The 19,398-nt window shown below is 44.5% G+C and overlaps 1 protein-coding gene across 2 annotated transcripts in view; it reads right to left on the bottom strand.

Annotated features, from left to right (window-relative positions):
- FOXP1 (forkhead box P1) overlaps positions 1-15,442 on the bottom strand; it is a 597,798-nt gene extending 582,356 nt beyond the window's left edge. The window contains exons 1-2 of one of the 2 annotated variants that reach the window (XM_060161351.1): positions 15,191-15,442; positions 13,140-13,285 (exon numbers count right to left, since the gene is read on the bottom strand). The gene's annotated coding sequence lies outside the window, so the exon portion shown is untranslated. The remainder of the gene's footprint in view (positions 1-13,139; positions 13,286-15,190) is intronic. The other variant, XM_060161347.1, reaches the window with a different exon arrangement.
- Positions 15,443-19,398: the final 3,956 nt, after the last annotated feature.

Raw genomic sequence — 19,398 nt, 5'->3', positions numbered from 1 at the left:
CTGGCTTCCCTCACAGGACCTTGCAAAATGCCTGCAGAGAACACCTCGTGCACAGGATGACCAATATTTTGCACTCAATGGATCTTACAACCCAGGAAGAGGAATGTGCTTTCACAGGGATTTGCAACCCAATCTGGGTTCAGTAACAGAGAGAAAGCCAAGATTGCTGAGTAAGCAGCATAGGAGGGGCTCAGCCTGCCATGTCTGTCCCAGCCCTGTCCTCCTGTCTTGCAGGAGAGGAAACCTTGGTACAAAAAAGCAAAGCCCTTCAAGACAGTGTATGAATCCCAAGCAGGACCAGCTTCATGGGGGTGTGACCCGTGCAGTCACACAGGGCCCCGTGCTCTGAAGGGCCCCAACTTGGTTTAATGTTTTGCTGCCGCCATCTTGAAATTCTTAATATTTCACAGTATTTCACAAGGAACCCCCCCATTTTAATTTTGCACCGGGCCCACAGATCCCATAGCTGGTCCACTCTCACTTTTAGTTTGATGTTTGAATTTTCAAAAGTTCCACGAGACTTGGATCTTACTTCTACTTTTTTACAGATAACGTGTTTCATAGGCTATTTACACTCTAGGTAACCTGGCTTGGTTGTCACAGATTCTCAAAAGTTGGTATTTAATACATACAGCAAGCGTGTCTTCACCTCACAGCTAATCCATGCTCCAACCTGCAAACCAAAGTGTACTCAGTACGACCATCAGAGCCCATGGAAAAGCAAAGACGTCACTAGTGGGTTTCATGGAGAAATGATGGGACCCATGCACTTCTAACCTTGAAGGATTGAGAAAATCTGAACCACTCACTAAAACTCAATTCCAGATCCTCAACCTTATCTTATTCCGTTCACAATATACACCTCCCAAACACGTACACACGCAAGTGTATACACACACAGGTATAACACGTGTATCCAGAGAAACATCTTACAGCTCCAGAGGCCTGGAGGTACCCCTGGGTCTCATATATGTTACAAACATCAGAGACACAGGTTGGTCCTGATGGCACTGTCCTCAAATGGGGTTTCTTTGCAGAGGAAGAAAATATAAATGCATACACGGGAAGACCAAGTACAGGTACACCTCAGAGACAGTTCAGGATCAGTTCCAGACCACCAAAGTAAAGCGAGTATCACGATAAAGCAAATCACATAAATTTTTCAGTTTCCCAGTGCATATCAAAGTGATGTCTACACTAGACTGTAGTCTAGGGTGCAATTGCACTCGTGGTGTTGCACGTTCTGTGAGTTTGGACAGATGTATAATGACATGCATCCGCTATCACGGTATCATACAGAGTATTTTCACTACCCTAAAAATCCCCTGAGCTCTGCCTATTCGTCTCTCCCTCCCCCCACCCTGCAACCACTGATCTCTGCATTATCTCCACAGCTTTGCCTTTTCCGGAGTATCATGTAATTTGGATCACACAGTATATAGCCCTTTCAGATTGGCTTATTTCACTTAGTAATATGCATTTAAGGGCCCTCCATGTCTTTTTGTGGCTTAACTGCTCATTTCTTTTTAGTGCTGAATAACATTCCATTGTCCGGATGTACCTTAGTATTTATCCATTCACGTACTGAAGGACACCTTGGCTGCTTCCAAGTTTTGGCAATTACGAACAAAGCTGGTATAAATATTCACGTGCAGGTTTCTGAGTGGACATTAAGATTTTGACTGCTCTGAATAAACACTAAGGATCCAGGATTGCTCGATCTCCTGGGAAGAGTAAGCTTGGTTTTATAAGAAACCACCAAACGGTCTAGTTCTAAAGTGACTTACTATTTTGCATTCCCACCAGCAATGAATGAGAGTTGATTTTTTAAAACATTGTTTCTGAGGTATTCGTTCTAAGACTCGCCCCAACCCAGCGACTAAGGATCTTTCACGTGGCACAGTGGAAGTTCAAGGGAAACATTCCATCCTTTTAAGCCGCTACTCAGCCCCCTAACACACGGTCCGTGGTCAGGTTCCTTGGGATTTCCCCATTCCGAAGGCGAAGCTGTCCAGTGAGCCAGGCTCTGTGACCACCCGTGATCGGAATTACGCACAGGTGTTTGAAAATACAGAGGGATCCAGCATAATTAAGAGCATTAAGCAATCATCTCAGCCCAAGGAGGCAGCTGAAGAAAAAAAGAACAGAGTCTGGGCAGCACTTTGGGAAATAAATTCCACAGCCTTTCACTAAGTTGAAATCTGGGCTTCGGACACACCTAAAAATGAGCCTGACCTGATCTGAGCTCCCAGTGGACACACGCCAGGTCACAAAAGTTGACCCAACTGGCCGGCTTTCCCACCGAAAAGGCCGCCGCTGGAATGGCAGATGGTATGGCTGGTAAGACCCAACCAAGGATGGACAGGACTGTGGAAAGGAAAATGGCAGAACACAGCTGGCCAAGCCAGGATGGGGGTCTCTGCTATCAAGAGAACCGTTTTTACACTGCGTTTTCAAAAAATAACATCACGGTGGCCTTTGATCTGATTTTCTTCTTTTATAGACTTCCATCACCCTTTCTTTACGTCCTACAAAACATAGCTAATTACTCTTTTATTTTCTCTCTTATCACTTGGTACTGCTGTACAGTAGTAAAAGGACTGCTGACTCTACCCACGGAAGCATGTCTTTTAGGGAGAAGTGCGTTAGAAACCCCTTTGCAACAAAGGAGGCAGCGCCAGTGTTTTCCCCCAAGGTTTCAGGAACCTGGAAAAAAAGATGCTAAGTTATAAGGATGACTTCTCCTTAAATAAACCGTTACCAAGTATAACTTTATTTGTTATGAGAAACTCAAAAAAAGTTTTAAATTAAAGCCATTGTTTAATGGGCAACACTGACTCTAATGGGCCCTGTTTAACACACACCCGTCTTTTAAAGAGAGCGTTGTCCAAACATTTCCCCTTTGTTATATTTTTCTCCATTCTTGAGGGAAACACTATCCACCTTTACACTCATTTTGTTTAACCTCCCCAGTCATTTATGCTATTTACTGAGTACCTGATATTCCTAATAAAATGTCAGTACAAATATCCAAGTTGCCTAGGAGGAGGAGGAAAAAAAGTTTTCCCACCCTTCCCTGGCTGGTCAAGGTAAACAATTCTATGGCCCGAGTCAGCCAGCCAGGCTGACACAAATGCCTTTCATCTTTCCTCTGAAATTACAAAAGATGATCGTTTTACTCAGCCATAAGCCTAACTAAATCGATACTCTGTACACATCAGAATTAAATATGTTCTCTCTGCTCAAAATGAACAGTGTATTATTTATCACTAAATTTAATGACAAAAAAACCTGATAACTCTCTCCGATTATACCCCTGATTTCATCTAGTTCCGCATCATCGATTCTTTTGGTCATTAGCATAATGACAGAGCACCAGCTCCGGCTTAGGCAGCAAGTTTGATAACAGAGCTGAAAGGAGACACACACTATTTTAAAAACATGTTCCGATTTTCATCTAAGCATATCTTTATTTATGTGGCTTTCTTACCATAAAGATGCCAGTCCTTGAAAATATGCCGAAATCACTTTCTACTCTGAAGAACAAGGTGCTTATATCATAACAAGAATACAGGAGTATAAAGTGCCTGTTAATTAAACATCGCTTTTTAACTTGCTACCCTGCATATGTAACCGTGAAGTTCTAAACCAAGTCTTTAAAATTAGAATGAGAAAATGGCTAGGATCCTTCAAATGAATGCCTCGTCTGTTTTGTTTTGTTTTTTCCTCCTTCAACGTAAGAGATCAGCCACTTGATTTATTATTTTTTTGAAAGCAAATTCCCTGGTAAATGTTTCACTTTAAAGTTTTTCCCTCCCCCCACAAAACAATATATGCTCGGGTAAACGAGCATATTATGAAGACGTGGCCAGGACTGACAGTTTCACATCCATCCTGCATTTTCAACGTACAGGACTGCAGAACGCTGCTGGGTTTTAAATTCAAGCGTGAAGAGCTTGTCTTGAATTAATATTCAGCAGTTTAAAAGGTTCACACGGAAAAATGAATATACAGCCACATGTACTCATATGAATGAATTTTACTAATGGTACTGAACAAAAAAAATCAAGTTACTAAAGGACACATATAGGGGGATACCATCAAAACACATCTTGAACATGCAGAAGAAGACCCTGTATTTGGGGGAATACAATCCTATGTATTAAAAGTATAATGAAAGCCATGGGGTGGAAAAGAGCCAACTGAGAGCAGAGGTCACCTCCAGGGTAGAAGGACTGGGCTAAGACATGCCAGGAGCCCCTGCAACCTGGATCAGAAATACATTCTTTCTGAAGCTGAGCAGCAGGTACATGGGGGCCCACTGAATTATTCTCTGAATTACAATTTTTTGGTGTCTTACACATTTCGTAACAAAAATCAAAAGCTGTAAGCCATAGTTTTAAGAGAAATTGCTTTGTAAATATCTGCCGGGTTTCTTTCCTCCAAAGTCTCTCTCAACTCACAGATCGAAGCGCTTGAGGCCAAGGCATCGCATTTTATTCAACAACTGGGGCACTTGTTACAATACCAAAACCCCCATATAAAATCCACTTGCACCATTTTCAAAAGTCTCACAACTACCTTGAAGAAGTTTCCCACCTCAGTATTCTGCCAGGGAAAAGTCCTCTCTGACACAAAGATGATTTCTGTAGCTAGTAAAAGCTACTGTCCTGCTTCCTAATTGAAATAAACAAAAACAAACACAGAAACGACATCTCTCTTTAAGTATCTTTTTAATTCTGAGTTGACGCAAATACACGCACCGGAAGAATAAGCTAGAAACACATCTACACGCACCGGAAGAATAAGCTAGAAACACATCTTATGTATGATCTGGGGACAAAGGGGTCTAAGGTAAATGTTTGGCCAGATGGGGAGTTGATTCCTCCCCCGCACACACACACCCTATCCACAACAACATCCCCATCCCACAATATTTAAACCTTGTGCTGCTGTTGCCTTAAGGACAGTGAGACAAAAGGGAGAAGCATCCCCAGTGAGCAGTGAGGATAACTTGCTCCTACAAGTATAAGAATTTGTTGTAAGCTTACCCAAGTTAGGACGGCGCGTTTACTGTCAACAGGCCATCATACTGCAACAAAAGCCATTATTTAGAAAATAAGATGAACACACTTAAGTGACTGAACCCTTCCCTAAGCCCAGAGAAGGCATGCAAAACAGCGGGTCTGCAACAACACGCCTGACGGAGCCCCTAAGAGAAAACCCGAGATTGAACCATTTTCCACTGTAATAGACTATCTTCTCCAAAATTATTGACAGCTGGATGTGGACAGCGATATTCTCTAAAGAGGTCCCACCCAACCCCCCCTTCTCAAGGTTCAACTAACTTTCTTCCAAATAATTAAATGCAGCAAACTTTCTATTAGAAAATTTCTGTAATACGTCACTAGAAAGGGTCTGTCATTGATACCCTAATGATGTATCAGTTAATTACTTAATCTTTCTTAATGAAATGATTAACATCTTTTCAACAAACAAGGCAGAGTGATTTAACATCACGCTGTAGATTTCATCCACTGCTGACAGTTGTAATAAAGACCATGCAGCCTCGACAATGCACTTTCTACTTTTTCAACCAGTCCCGTTTTTCATCTTTTATAGAAACCCTCCATGCAAAGTTAGAGACACTCTAGTTTTAAAACTTGGCCCATCAGAGATTGTTTTTTAAGCCCTTCAGAGTCTGAACAGAAATAAAAGAACTCTGTATCACAGGGATATTCCAAATGCCACCCAAACCCAGAGCCCAAGCAACTGTGAAGCTCGAGACAGAAACAATGCCAACTTTTTGGGTATCTATTAAAATGAAGCCACACCCAAAGTCAAGTGGCAAGTTTTTATGTTTTAGTTTAGGTGAGGGCATTTTGGACCAACGCTTTATTGCTGGGTAACTTCAAAAGGTACATCACTAATACAGACGAAAAACATCTACACAACTTTTATTTAAATAACTCTTTTGACCGTAGTGGAGAGATCTTTAGCGGAAGCCCTGAATAGTTGAACAAGCCTCCTTAGCATTTTCTCTCTCATAATCTTGGAGGATGCATTTGTCTTAGGATTCTGCTTGCTTTATTTGTGTGGCATCCTTGGCGAGGCTACTTCCATCAATATTCCTGCAGGCCCCATCACATACAATGAGAGAGAATTTCCCAAGATGCCTAGGAAAATCAACGTACTTATGCCAGCAGGGTTAATCTAATGGGTAAACAGTTCAGATTTTTAAATTAAGATGAAATACTTGGAGAAAAAAAAATTCCAGCAAGCCATCTGACACTAATTGGTAGCTACAACATGACAATGCCCACTGGAAACATGGAGGCAAGAGAGGCATAATTTGAAAAGACATGTCTGGTACTTGGTGAGAACAACCGATGTGCCACGTTGTTTCTACCACTCACCTGAACTGTGAGGCTCTTGTTCTGCCTCTATTTCTCTAAGTATCTAATGTTTCTTTTGGTGCTTGCCTCTGGAAAGGGAACCCATATTCCTTTCTTAGGTTTCATGAAGTCCAAACAGTAAAGTTAAACCCTTAAGAAGAGTTATAAGATTCCTCCAATGCTGATCTTTGAGGAGTCCAGTTCTCCCACTTCGGGGGGCATCAGAATCACACGGGGAGCTATTCAGAAATGCAAAGGCTGCCCGCCCCCTGCCCCAATATTGTACACCCAGGCACACTGCGACTATGTCTGTGTTTGGAATGACAGCTCTGCTGTGATTCCAATCCTCGTGCATACTTAAAAACCACCAGCATTGATTCTTAATAGAAATCCAAACACATTAAAAAGAACACAGGTCTCAAGATAAAACAAAAAAATTAGTCGGTAAAATCCAAGTGAAGATCAATATTTCAGTTCCACAATCTTTAGGAGCAGAAATCACTTGGTCCATGGGTCTCTGTGTAGTGGGCATCAGAATTACCCCAGGGGAGATTTGTGAACAATGCACATTCGCACGTCTGTCTGCAAAAGTTCTGATCGAACCATCTGTGTTTTAATAAATCCCCCCTAACATGTACACACGCACAGACACACAATGACCTGGAAGCAGGTGAGCATGGGAACTCGCTTTGAAACATGTTGAACTCGGACCAACAATAACCCTCTTCCACTTCGCATAGGAGTATCCGCCTCCACCTCTGTGCTTACCTGTCCCCGGGAGAGGAAGCCTCCAGCTCCTCTGATGGGGCATCACCAACTCAGGGGAGAGGCTCTGGGACAGGAGAAACTCATGCCAAACTCACATCACTCCCTCCCCCCAGGAGCTGCAGTCACTGTCCTGAGAGCACCAAGAACGTCTTTAAAAGTCTGAGTAACTACACAGCCCCGGTGCCCTTAGATCTTTAAGCTCGAAGAACATACCTTCAACACTCCCCCTAATTCGAAGACAAGGAACCAGAAGCAAGAAAAGTCACATTATGATTCAACTGCAGAGCCAGGAGGGAGAAAAGGAAACCTCGGAAATTCTGCTTTTGAGTTGATGCTAGAACTGTTATTCAGTGTCCCAGCCAATAAAGCTGATCACAGAATTAGCTAAAACCAGAGAATCTGGCAAACTGTGAATGTCCACGTGCATTACTACTAATAAGTGAGTCTGTATCCAAAAATAAATTTCAGGAAAACATCTCTGTCCCATCCTAAGTGAGTATCTTCTATTTAATACAAACAGGGACCCAATAATGCCAGGTTCAGGTCCATTTTTCTCCCCTGAGCAAATTGTCCTCTAACATGCTAGCCCCAGACATTTTCAAACTGTTGAAATAACACAGAAGGACAGGAGCGTTCTGATCAGTGATTCCTCCATTTTAGCTTTGTGTCTGAATTAGCAGCAGTTAGAGGAAATAAACCCATCTGAGAGGGGTCCTGAGTAGAGACAACTAAACAGTAAACAGAACACTTGAACACGATTTTGCATGTGTTCATGCTCCTTCATTTAAAAAAAAAAAAAAGAACCTATTTTATTGAAAATGTGATTTGGAAAGAAAGTGCAATTAGCTTTGCACAGGCCCTGCCGAGATGTTCCTGAACACACCAGACATATGTAAATATTTCGTGATATCAGTTCCAATTGAATAGACCTGTCAAGATATTTACAGGGCTTGACAGTACTTCTGTCTTTAATTAAATTTTTGTCCAGATATTCTAATGTAATTTAAATAGATTATTAGTTGTCAGGATCTAATATAAATTTTGTTTACGATTTAGTTACTTTAAGTACTCAGATTGAAGAAACTAATTTAACCCCACACGTGAGCAGCTTCAGGCGTCGAGACCACTAAAAAGCTTCCACTGCCCTTTGCACTCTTCCAATAGTCTTAAATTACTTCAACTTGAACGGTAAATATCGAGGCACAAGATGGAGCCCCTCCCCCACTTGCTTAAAAGCAAACAGCTTGGGGCGGGTCATACGGAAAAACCCATCTATATGCATGTTCAAGTTCCAGATTCTTTCTTTCAGGCAGCCAGTTCTCCCAGTGGCTGGCTAGGGAGGAAATGTTTTTCTCACTTTCGATCCCATAAAATCACTACCAAACACCTGTTGTACACAAGGCAGGGCATGAATTAAAAACTGGTGTCGGGGGATTTCAAAAAGAAACGCAAGTCTCGCAGAGACACCCTCAAGCTAATTCGGTCAAGAGCTTTTCATGACTGGGTAAAACAGTACGAGGAGAAGGGTGCAGCTTCTGGTACAACCTTCTTGTGAATGGGAGCTGACTTCTAAATAAGGCCCGAAAAATGCCTTAGCCCCAGCTGACTGTAATTAATAAAAGTAATATATTAAAGAAACAAAGGACACTGTCAAGTTGTCTTCCCTGACTGCCATGCGCTTTACCCCACTGTACTTCCCCTTTCCAGAACGCCAGCCTTGGCAGCCATGATCGCAAGAACATTATCTATGGGATGCAAAACCAAAGCACTTCTTGAAATCGAACGTTCCTCACAACATTTATTTTTAGGTTGGCAGCGCAAGCCAAATCTGCTTAATTTCCATTAACCACATCGTCACATGCACATCAAAATAAACTATGTGGGTCCCAGGGGGGGGAAAAAAAAAACAAGTGTCATGTATAAGACACCCCATATTTGGCCAGGTTTCCCTGTTTCAGGAATTTGTCTCAGCTCGTGGCCCACTGATGTTCAGCTTCGGAACCTCTAATCTTCATTCAGCCAAGCACCAAGGAAGAGAAAGATTTTTAAAAATCAGTTTAAGATGGTTCCTCGGATGGCACACGTATGGCAAAGTGACTCACAGGCCAGTGTAACAAGGCACAGGAAAGATCGTTTAGCAATCACACCAGCCCAACTCACTTGGCTTGCTGGGTTGATTTACAAACTCGGTGTTTGATCACCTGGTGGGATTACTACCATCAACTAAAGAAAAAAAAAAAAAAAACCCCTACAAACAGTAAAAGTCCATGTTGGCTGGTGTATAAAGTTCACCTGTCTATTCAGCAGATGACTCTCTTAAGGTTATTTTCTTTAGAAGACAAACCCCTACTTGCTGGAGACCTTTACATACTCTAGGTCCAAAAAACATACTTAAAAAAAAAAAGAACAATACTGCTGGCTTAGCAAAAACGACATTTACTACGACGGAATTCTATAAAAGGAGTATGACACCTAACAGGATGAGAAAGGAAAAGAAAAAGCCCTAAGCAAAAAAATTTCTTTGAGAAACAAAAAGACCACCTGTGCAAATCTAGCTATGCTCTGGAAACCCCTTTTCAGCCACAGAGAACCAGCTCCTGCTCGGTGCCTTGAAGCTGCAATTAAATTGTAGTAATTTAAGATTATCGGGAGAGCAAAGGGCAGTAGGAGCTCTTTGGAGGGCTTGCCTCCCCACTTAATGCTCTTCAGTCAGGGGTTAAATGAGTTTCTTTAATGTAAGTACCTTAAAGTAACTGAATCATAAACAAAATTTATACTATTTTCTGACAGCCTGCAATCTATTTAAATTTTATTAACGGGTACCTAAGATTATTTTTAAAAGACAGAATCCTTGCAATGCCCTGTAAATATTCTTGGCATCCCCACCGAAAAGTAATCGGTACTTCATAACACCTAAATTGAACACACACACGTTTGCGGGATGCAGACTCTTTACAAGATAACATTTCAAAAGTGAGTTTGCATCTTAAGTAAAACCTGAAAACCAAATCAACAGCACAATAAGATTGGCTGCAGAGAGGATGCTGGGTTCAAAATAAGTTGTCACATCGGCTCTATACTCGCTTCTCTTCCTTTATGTTGGCATTGGATGTGGGGGGTATAAATATATTTGTTGAGGAAACATCACAATTCCTCTGTTAATTTAAACAACTGCTGAGAACAGACCTATCCTTCAGTAGAGCCTCCGAATGCAAAGGCCGGGGCTAGAGTCTTAAGAGAAGCAAGGAAGCAAGGAAAAACTTAGTAACAGAAAACCATGCCCAGGCTCAACATTAACCCAGTTAACTTTTGTTATTGTTGGTACAAATGATTTAACTAGAAAGTATTTACAGCTTTTTAAAAAACATTACATATTGCAGAAAATTGCCTAATAGCATCCATGTGTATGTTTAACTCACATTGTTTAATGATACAATAAAAGGTATATCCAATAAAAGCTACAGACTTTGAAACATGTTGGGCACTCTGGTTATGAAACTCTGACTTAAAAAAACACAAAGTGCTTACTATGTGATTGACATTTGTTCGTTACAAATGCAATCCTTCAATGACAATTATTTTTATTCTTCTCTGTGTTTAGTTGTCCTTTTTCCTACTTTGTTCTACTTAATTTGAAATGACATTTAATTTGGGGATAGTTTATAGCTTAAAAAAAAAAGTGTTACACAGTTTATACTCCAGCATTTAAATATAAACACAAAATCTTTCACAGGTCTCCAGCAATACAACCCCCTTAATTTGAGTCAGTTAATTTGAAAAGCTGATGCTTCTTTCATTATACTTTGATAAACCTGTGAAAACAAAATGCTAAAGTAATTACTGTTACTACTCCCTTTAAAAATGTAAAGCAGTTAAATTTTCCTAGACAACAAGCAAGGACAAGTTACAGAGAACTTGAATAAAAGTAGCAACGTGGTCATGCTGAATGTCAATCTAAAAAAAGAGGTTATGTCTAATCTGGAGAATGCTCCCTCTCGCCTTTTTAAATTCCAAGAGTGGGCTGACACAAAACTTCATCACCAGGGAATTTTTTTTTTTTTTTTTTTTTTTTTTTGAGCTTCACATCAGATTTCAACCCTCACATACAAAACCTTGGCTTCCCTGACAAGGCAGATCTTCTAAACTTGATGTGAGAAAACGTTATCTAACTCTAGTGTAGGAGTCTAATGTTGGTAAAAAAGAATTCCACTGCACAGTTCTGGGTAGCAAGACAACCTCTAGAAGACTTACTATCCTTTTAACGCCCTTTTGGGTACATTCTCTTCACAAATAAGTCTGCATTATAAAAATAACTTGTTTAGCTACTCAGCATCTATAAGGAACTCAAATGCTGCCTGGAGAGGGGCTGAATATTTCCTTCCAAGCAAGCCTCTGCTTGCACCACAAAGATCAGCATTTGCAATGGTCCATTTCTGCATTAGTGAATATATAGCTTTGCTGCTTGATCGAATAGTCCAGGGTTCTCCGTGTAGAGCTCCTGACAACCACCCAGCAGCAGTTCTGTTTGATCTCTCCTGCTTCCTTAATTTGGGTTGTCAAGGTTCAGCAGTTGGAGGCTGTTTACTTTTCCAAAAAAAAAAAAAAAAAAAACTGATTTTTTTTCTCCCTCTCATACAATGACTAATCCAAAGACTAAGGGGGGGTGAAGTGGGGTGCAGCCAGTGACAAGATGTTAAACCTTTTTCCCCCCCTTTGCAGTGAGATTTTAGCTAACACCGTTTGAATGGTAACTAGTGGAGTTCCTTTTAATATTTTTAATACTCTTTAATTATGAGACCTTTCAAGCAGGGAAGTCAGAGATGGAAAAGACTCATTCCTGATCTCTGAAACTGTGAGCCCAATTTTCTTTTCCTGGCCTTAAAGAGATGGGTATTTTCACTTTGAGAATCAAAACTCTAGTGGAATTCTCAAAAAGATTCAATAGATTTCTCTCTGGAACCAAAAATAATAGGAACTCCTGTGTCTCAATTATACAGGATAACCCTTGGTAGAAAACACCTGAACTCTTACCATTTCTCTTCAAATTCTAGTTAAGACATCTCTCCCTAAATTGATTCTCACTGTGGAAAAAACGAGGGGAAGGGAGATGAAAGGTAAAAAATTTGGAAATACTCTTCAATGTATTTTCAGCAGGAGAAAAAATCTCTTAACTATCCCTCAGGTTTTCTCAACTCAGCTATTGTGCCAGCCCTAAATCCTGAAGCCTGCGGACAACCGCAGGGAAAGTGCAGACGGTTTCAATGTGTAGACTCCTTTCAGGGGGAATACAGAAGGGCCCTCCAACATTCCTGTCTAAGGAGCAGTAACAAAAAGGGAAACCCGAACTTGGAAAATACCTGTGACCGGACATGAGAGCAACACCAGCCCCTCATAAATGGGCTGGAAAAGCTCAAATGCAACCAAATGAAATGTTTATATTAATTCCATTATTCTGCCCAAGCCTCACAGATGAGGGCTGGGGGGGGGAGGGGGCGGGGCTCAGAGGAAGAAAATAAGTTTCATTTCGGGTTTTCTGGTCTAGCAAAAGGAAAAGGAATTAAGACGAACGTGTAGGATGAGCCCAGACTAAATCAATACACTTTGTAATCAGCCCGGCAAGGGTATTTGGACACAATGACTTGGAAATAATTAACAGTTAAAAGGCGGGGGGGGGGGAGTGGGGTGAGAAGGGGAGCGAGGGATGTCATCATATTTTATCAGAGCACTTTACACTCCATGCTAAACTTTGATCTCCAGATTTTCGGATTTCGGAAAGAAAAGAGGAAAAAAGGAGAAAGTCCAGTATTTCAAAGCACCTACCGGCTTAAGGATGGGCACATTTCCTGGCTCCGGCGCCAGATCGCTGCGCTCGCGCCGCCCATGCTGGGGCTTTGGGCGCAGAGACCCCCGGGTACAGCCCGAAGCTCTAGAGTGTCACCGGCCCTCGCGCCCCCGCCCGCGGCCGCCTCGACTTACCCGCGGAGTCCGGGGAGGGAGTGGGAGTGCCGCCTTCACGCCCGCGGAGGAGGCGCCGGCAGCACCATGGTCCCCGGCGCCGCAGCCGCTGCCCCTTGGCCCGCTTGCTCGCCGCGCGCTTTCCTCTTCTTGCAAACTTTCGGATTCTGCGGTCGACAAGAAACCGGGGCGACCCTCAGCAAATCTTCCCGGTGCAGGTTGGGGGGAACTGAGTGGGGCGGGATAAATGAGTAGCCTGGGGGGCCAAGACCGAGAGGGCGGCGGGCTCGAAAGACCCGCGAGCGCGCGTGGAGGGAAGAGAGGATGTGGCCCAGGGATTCCCTGCAAGGATCCCGAGACCGGGAAATCGGCCCGAGCCTAAGTCTCAGCACCTTCCCCGGGATCTTACAAAGTTGCAACAACAAAAAAGGAGGGAGGGAGGAAAGGGGGAGGGGGTGGAATAGGGATACGATCGCAAGCGCAAGGTTTGGAGTTACAACTGTTTATTTAGTCCTTATTCTCACAGGGGGCGGGAGCTGCGCCGCAATCGGGGGCGGGGGGGCGGGTTGCAGGCAGCGATTTCGAAGCAAACACTTGAGAGGGGGGCCTGAGACTTTGTTTCTGGGCGCGAAGCTCCCCGGCGCCCGCGTGTGTCACCGCCAGTCTCCGGGGACCAAGGCGGAGCTCACAACAGGTGGGGAGGGGGACTAGCCGAGGGCCAAAAAGAAAAAGGAATCAAAGTTTCCGAGCGCGGCCGTATCTGGGGAGGAGGGGGGCGGGAGGCGGAGGCGAGGGGAGGCGGAGGCAGCGAATGACCGCGACCCCGCGGCAACTGGCAAACTCCTCCGGCTCCCGGCGCCGCCACCGCGGTCCCCACCCGAAGCGCACACCCGGCGGCTCGCCGGCTGCCTCAGCTGAATCCTCTCTGCGGGGCAGGAATGGAGCGCGGGGAGCCCGGGAGGAAGGCGGCGCGCAGCAGAGGAACGGAGAGCGGTCGGCCGCCGGGACAGGGCCGAAGGGTCTCGGCGACTCGCGCACGTCTCAGGACATATCAGGACTTGGGAAATCCCCCCTGTTCCCCAGGCTTAAGAGGGACGTACACCCAGAAAGTGCGTGTGGTGCAGCGGAGAGGAATCCGGGCGCGGCGACTCCCCGCAACGCACCCTGCTCCCACTCCCACCCGCCGAGCTGGCCACGGCGGCCTCGGATCTCTCGCGGGGAGGCTGGGTTCGCCGGGCCGAGCGCGCGAGGGGGTACGTGTCTAGCTGGAGGTGCGCGGGTGTGTGTGTGAGTTTTCTGGGCTCTGGGGTGCGGCAGAGGAGTGCCCCCGCCGCCGAGTTCGGGGCACGGCGTGCGTGGCACCGGAGACGTCCCCAGCCGCGGGGCCTAGGGCGCAGACGTTCTCAGTCATTCCGCTGAGGCCCGCGGAGCAGCTCCGGGGCACCGAGGGGGAAAACACTCGTGGAGAACGAAAGGAAAAAGTTTGCTCCAAGTCCAAACTTTGGGCTCCAGAGGAACCCGGCGCGCACCCCCTCCCGCCGCGGACCCGACCCCGGGCCCCGCGCCCGCCCAGCTTCTGGGCAGGCACCCCGACGCCGGACACCGAAAGTTGCGCCAGGCGGCCTGGGATTCTCGATTCCTCTCCCCGCTGCAACCGTGGAGAGCGCAGAGCGACGCGTGAAGGGGCCGAGGTGAAGGAGAGATCGCCTCCTCGCCGCTGCAGCCGCCGTAGCCCCCCCCATCCATTTGACTTATGGAAATGCACCCAAGAGTGCGGGCGCCGCCGGAGTCCCCTCCACCGCCCCCCGCGCCAGCCCGCAGCCCCCAGCCACCCGGGAGCCCGGGCCCCGACCCGGGGGAGAGAGAGGCTGCCTCTGGGGAGGGCTGGGGGAGATGCACGTGGAGCCGGGAGATGGGAAGAAGTTTTTTTTTTTCCTTTTTTCTTTCTTTTTCTTTTCTTTCTTTTTTTTTTTTTTTTTTTTTTTGGTGGTGGTGTTGTTTAAAGTGGTCGGAAACAAGGCAGGAGGCGGCTTGGGAAAAAGTGGAGCAGAAATGGAAAAATACAAACTCACCCGCTGCAAATGGTCTCTCGGTGCAAACTAAGGTGTTTTCGGGCCTTTCCCCGCGCGCGCCCACTCCCGCCCGCGCGCGCACCCCCGCGCACACACTCACTCGCGCACACACGCGCGCACACACACGCACTCCCGGGCGAGGGCCGGGCCGCCGCGAGTACAGCATGCAACCGCCACACAATAAATAACAATAGATTCCTCCGCTCCGGACTAGCTTTCCGGAGCCCAGCCAGCGCCAGCGGCGGCGGCAGAGGCGCGGACGACGTCGGGCCGGGGGCGCTACCCCGCCCGCCCCCTGGGCTGCGGCCGGGGCCCCTTCTCCATCTTACGCACCCCTAAGCCACCCCCGGAGCGCAAACCGGCTCGCCCCCCTTCCCCGAGCCACTCGGGCGCTGGCACCCACCCCCCTCCCCCGGCCTCCCGGAACAAATAAATAAATAAGGCGCGCGAGAGGCCAACACGTCGCGGAGGGAGATGTTGTTATTTTTTGCTGTTGTGCGTCCCTGACGTCACATCCACCTGCTGGGTAAACAACAAGGCTCGCAGCAAAAAAAAAAAAAGAAAGAAAGAAAAAATCGCAGTTGCCAAGGGGGTGGGGCGGGGATTGGGGGCAAGGGGAACAGGGAGGTGGGAGTGAGGGGTGTCCAGGCTAGATGGGGACGAGGAGAAGGAGGCAGAGTCCCGCAGACCAGAGAGAGGAAGGCAACGCCAGAGCAGTCCCTGGCAGAAGAGGGATCAGGCAAGAAAGACCTGGAAAATGAGGGGCATGGGGGAGGGGGATTCCTCAGAAGATGGGGAAAGGGGCGCCCATTCAGACACCGGAAAGAAACGAGAGGGAGAGTGTTAACAACTAGGGACGAAGATGGGAATGCGATGGCTATTTGCTTGGTTTCTGAGCTAAAAATACAGAAGGAAGGGGAGAGGAAAGACAAGCATGTGAGTTTCCTCCAGTTAAAAGTGAAAGTGTTTTGCCATCAGTGACAGTTGAAGGAGGGGGAGGTAGGGTGGTGTTTTCAACCCCCTTTCTCCTTCTCTCCCGTCCTCCCTCGGTCTCTCCTCTTTCTTTCTGCACTTTGTCCAATGAAAGAAGGCGAGTTCGGGAGGTGAAAGTTCAACAGAAGGACAAACCCCTGTTTGCAAGAAATAGAAACCCGCCAGTGAGGGTTTTTTTTTTCCCCCTGTATTTCTGAATCAGGAGAGTGTAATGTGGGACGCTTCCCCCCACTTCCTTGTCAGAGTCACTGCAGGAATGTGTAGTTAGATCCACTTTAGGCGAAAGTGGCTGCGTCGGGAGCTGTGTTCTTGCCATGGTTTCTCTTAGGAAAACGCCCAGGGGGCTAGCATGTCAATCAGTTGTTTAACACAAATTACCTGCTCTCCCAGAGATCAGTCACATGCAAAAAGCTTTGTCCAATTCTTTGAAAAGGTGACTTTTTTTTTTCTTTTTGCTGCTTTGAAGTTCGGTGGAATTTAGAAATTTGAAGGAGTGAATTAGGAGCCTGAATGAAATGTTTTGGAATATACATATACATGTATAAAACAAGAGACACACGCATTTCTTTCACTATTATCAACACAAATAGAGGAGGAAGAAGGCTTTCTGTTTCCAAGGTGTGACTTAGAAAGATATAGGGCTCTAGAGCTTGTAGTTGTGAACAGAAATAATTTTTTTTCAGACCCATCACCTCAACCTCCCAGCATTTCCAGTTACCGGCTAGGTGGTGTACCAGGGCAACTCTTTATGAGAATATATTGAAAGCCACTCCTGTGGATTCCTACGAAGTACTTGGAGAGAAGGAGACAACAACGGAAGGGGGTGGCGATGGGAGGGGGACACTAGTACTGTCCCCTTGGTCTTGAGACCAGAGCAGTTGTAGATAATCAATATCCTGAAAAAGTTATTATAAATTCTTCTGGACCATGTCTTTATACAAATATTTTTAAACATTCATTTACAGAAGAATTCTAAATCTCAAGTTCAATAATAGCATAAGACGACCACTTTAAAATTCTGTTTTGCAAGTAAAAAAAAAAAATTCACTCATGCTACTGAATAAAGCCAGAGACAGGGAGACTGCGCTAAGGTAATTACAACATAGTAGAATTCATGTAAATGCACGCTGTGTAAGATTCCAGGCTATCCAGGCAAAAGCATCCATCAGATCATTGAGACTAGGATCCACATAAAGAAAATGCATTTTACTTCCTGTAGCACCTCCTAGCTTCCTAGAGGCTAGGGTTGTGTTGTCTTTGATTCAAGAGGTTAATTAAGACATGACACACCTACTATGTTCTAGACCATACAGTAGGCACTGAGGGATGCAGAAAGAAAATTCCTGCCCCTGAGAAGCTCACTGGCTACAGCTGTCAGTAATAACATCTAATATTTATTGAATGCTTACCATGAACTAGACAATGATGTAGAAGCTTTATGGCAACTCAGTTAATACTCCCAACAACCCTTTGACATCGCTGGCAATTCCATATGCTGAATTCACATGGAATTAAATTGAAATCTACAAAGTAGCCAGTCTGTGGGGTGCCAGGGGGTGGTTGTTTTTCATTTCTACAATGTTTAAGCCAGATATAACATGTTATGGTATATGTCGGGTTGCAGAATTATAACTCAGGGGAATAGCAATTTATTTCAACGTGACAAATTTATGCATCGTCTGTAAAGAACAATTCATGCTTTGATCTGGCTTTTCAGATCGAACAGTGAGTTTTAAAAAAATTATTAGTATTGCCATACTAAAAAGATCTTTAGATTGCCACTGATCTTATTCTGCATTTTAACTGCCTTAAATTCTACATTCACTTGAAAGCGGGGGGACCAAAATCAGATTGGCAACAAGTTTTGCAGACAAAAGGAAATCCTGGTTGTAAATCCCATGATATATTGTACCCAATTTTGTATATAATACTGTCTAATGTGCCGCCTTATTAAAGAATTCCATGTCCACTTGGTTTACATTAGAGGGAAACTTAACTACAGTTTAACATATAGTTCATTTTCAACACTGTCATGTTACATTCATAGGGAGCACATTTTCATTTCTTTATCAGTAATCAACTGGAAGTTTCTTTTTGTTAAATTAAAGCAAGAAGGGTTTTTAAATAAAGGGCATGGGGGTAGGACGCCACCTTTTGGTGGTAAAACAAATAGAAGTCCCTTTTTTAAACACATGCTCCTGACATAATTTCATTTTTAATTACACCAAGGCAAAGGTGCTTGTCCCCATTTCGTTATAGTTTAAGTAATAGGAAAAAACCGTAAATTCAAAATTAGCAAACTATAGTTAACTGCGGCCAAAATTGCCCCAAAGGTATCAGAACATTTGAGTGCCCTGTCACATACTATTAATTATATGTAACACCAACTTTGTTCTGCAAATACTGTGTCAATGAACATATGCACATCTTGGGGGGACAGAAAGTGGAGTGGACATTTGCCACTTAATGAGATACCTGAATCTCTCATAAGTTTAAACAGAAACTTTAAAATCGCTTAATTCAGTGTTTCTTTACCTACAGTTACCATCTTCCTAATTTTCACCATATCTACGTAACATAATAGTTCTTGAAAAATTAATATACTGCACTCATTGCAGTACAGTTATTATGGTAATTGTACTAAATATTTTCCTGTAAAGCACCCACTTTTATTTTTCTGTTACTACATTAAATGGGAAATCATATCACCTTCCATAAATTAAAAACAATCACAGTAAAAACAAAGTTACTGATTTCTCTTTGTTAGAAAGGAAGAGTGGCTGAAAAACTAAAATGAAGAACTTTTTTAAAAAGAGGGGCAAGTCCTGAAAAGTGTTAATGACGTGTACGTCAACAGAAAATTATTTTCTCTGTGTTGTTTTTGTTGTTGTTGTTTGAACAACCAGAAGGATAGAAAATGATTGCAAAGGGAGTCTAGTTCTCAATATGTCATTCAATGTTATCTAATGCCATCCCAGTGGCAAGACTCCTACACTCTGAGAAACAGGCAAAACCAAGTATGTATATCAAATTACAGATTAGCAAGCTGAGGCCCAGGGAGGTTAAATTGTCCTCCAAGGCCAAATAATTAGTTAGTGGCTAGACAAGGATTAGAATTCAGGTGTCCTGACTCAGCACCATTACGTATTTCCATCTCACACTCTCCACTTCATCAAAGTGATGTACCACCCCTCCTCAGGAATTATTCGGCCTGC

Source organism: Lagenorhynchus albirostris, chromosome 10 (assembly GCF_949774975.1).
Source record: "Lagenorhynchus albirostris chromosome 10, mLagAlb1.1, whole genome shotgun sequence".
Classification (NCBI taxonomy): domain Eukaryota; kingdom Metazoa; phylum Chordata; class Mammalia; order Artiodactyla; family Delphinidae; genus Lagenorhynchus; species Lagenorhynchus albirostris.
Note: the sequence above shows the minus strand (reverse complement) of the source record. Positions and strands in the feature narration are given on the sequence as shown.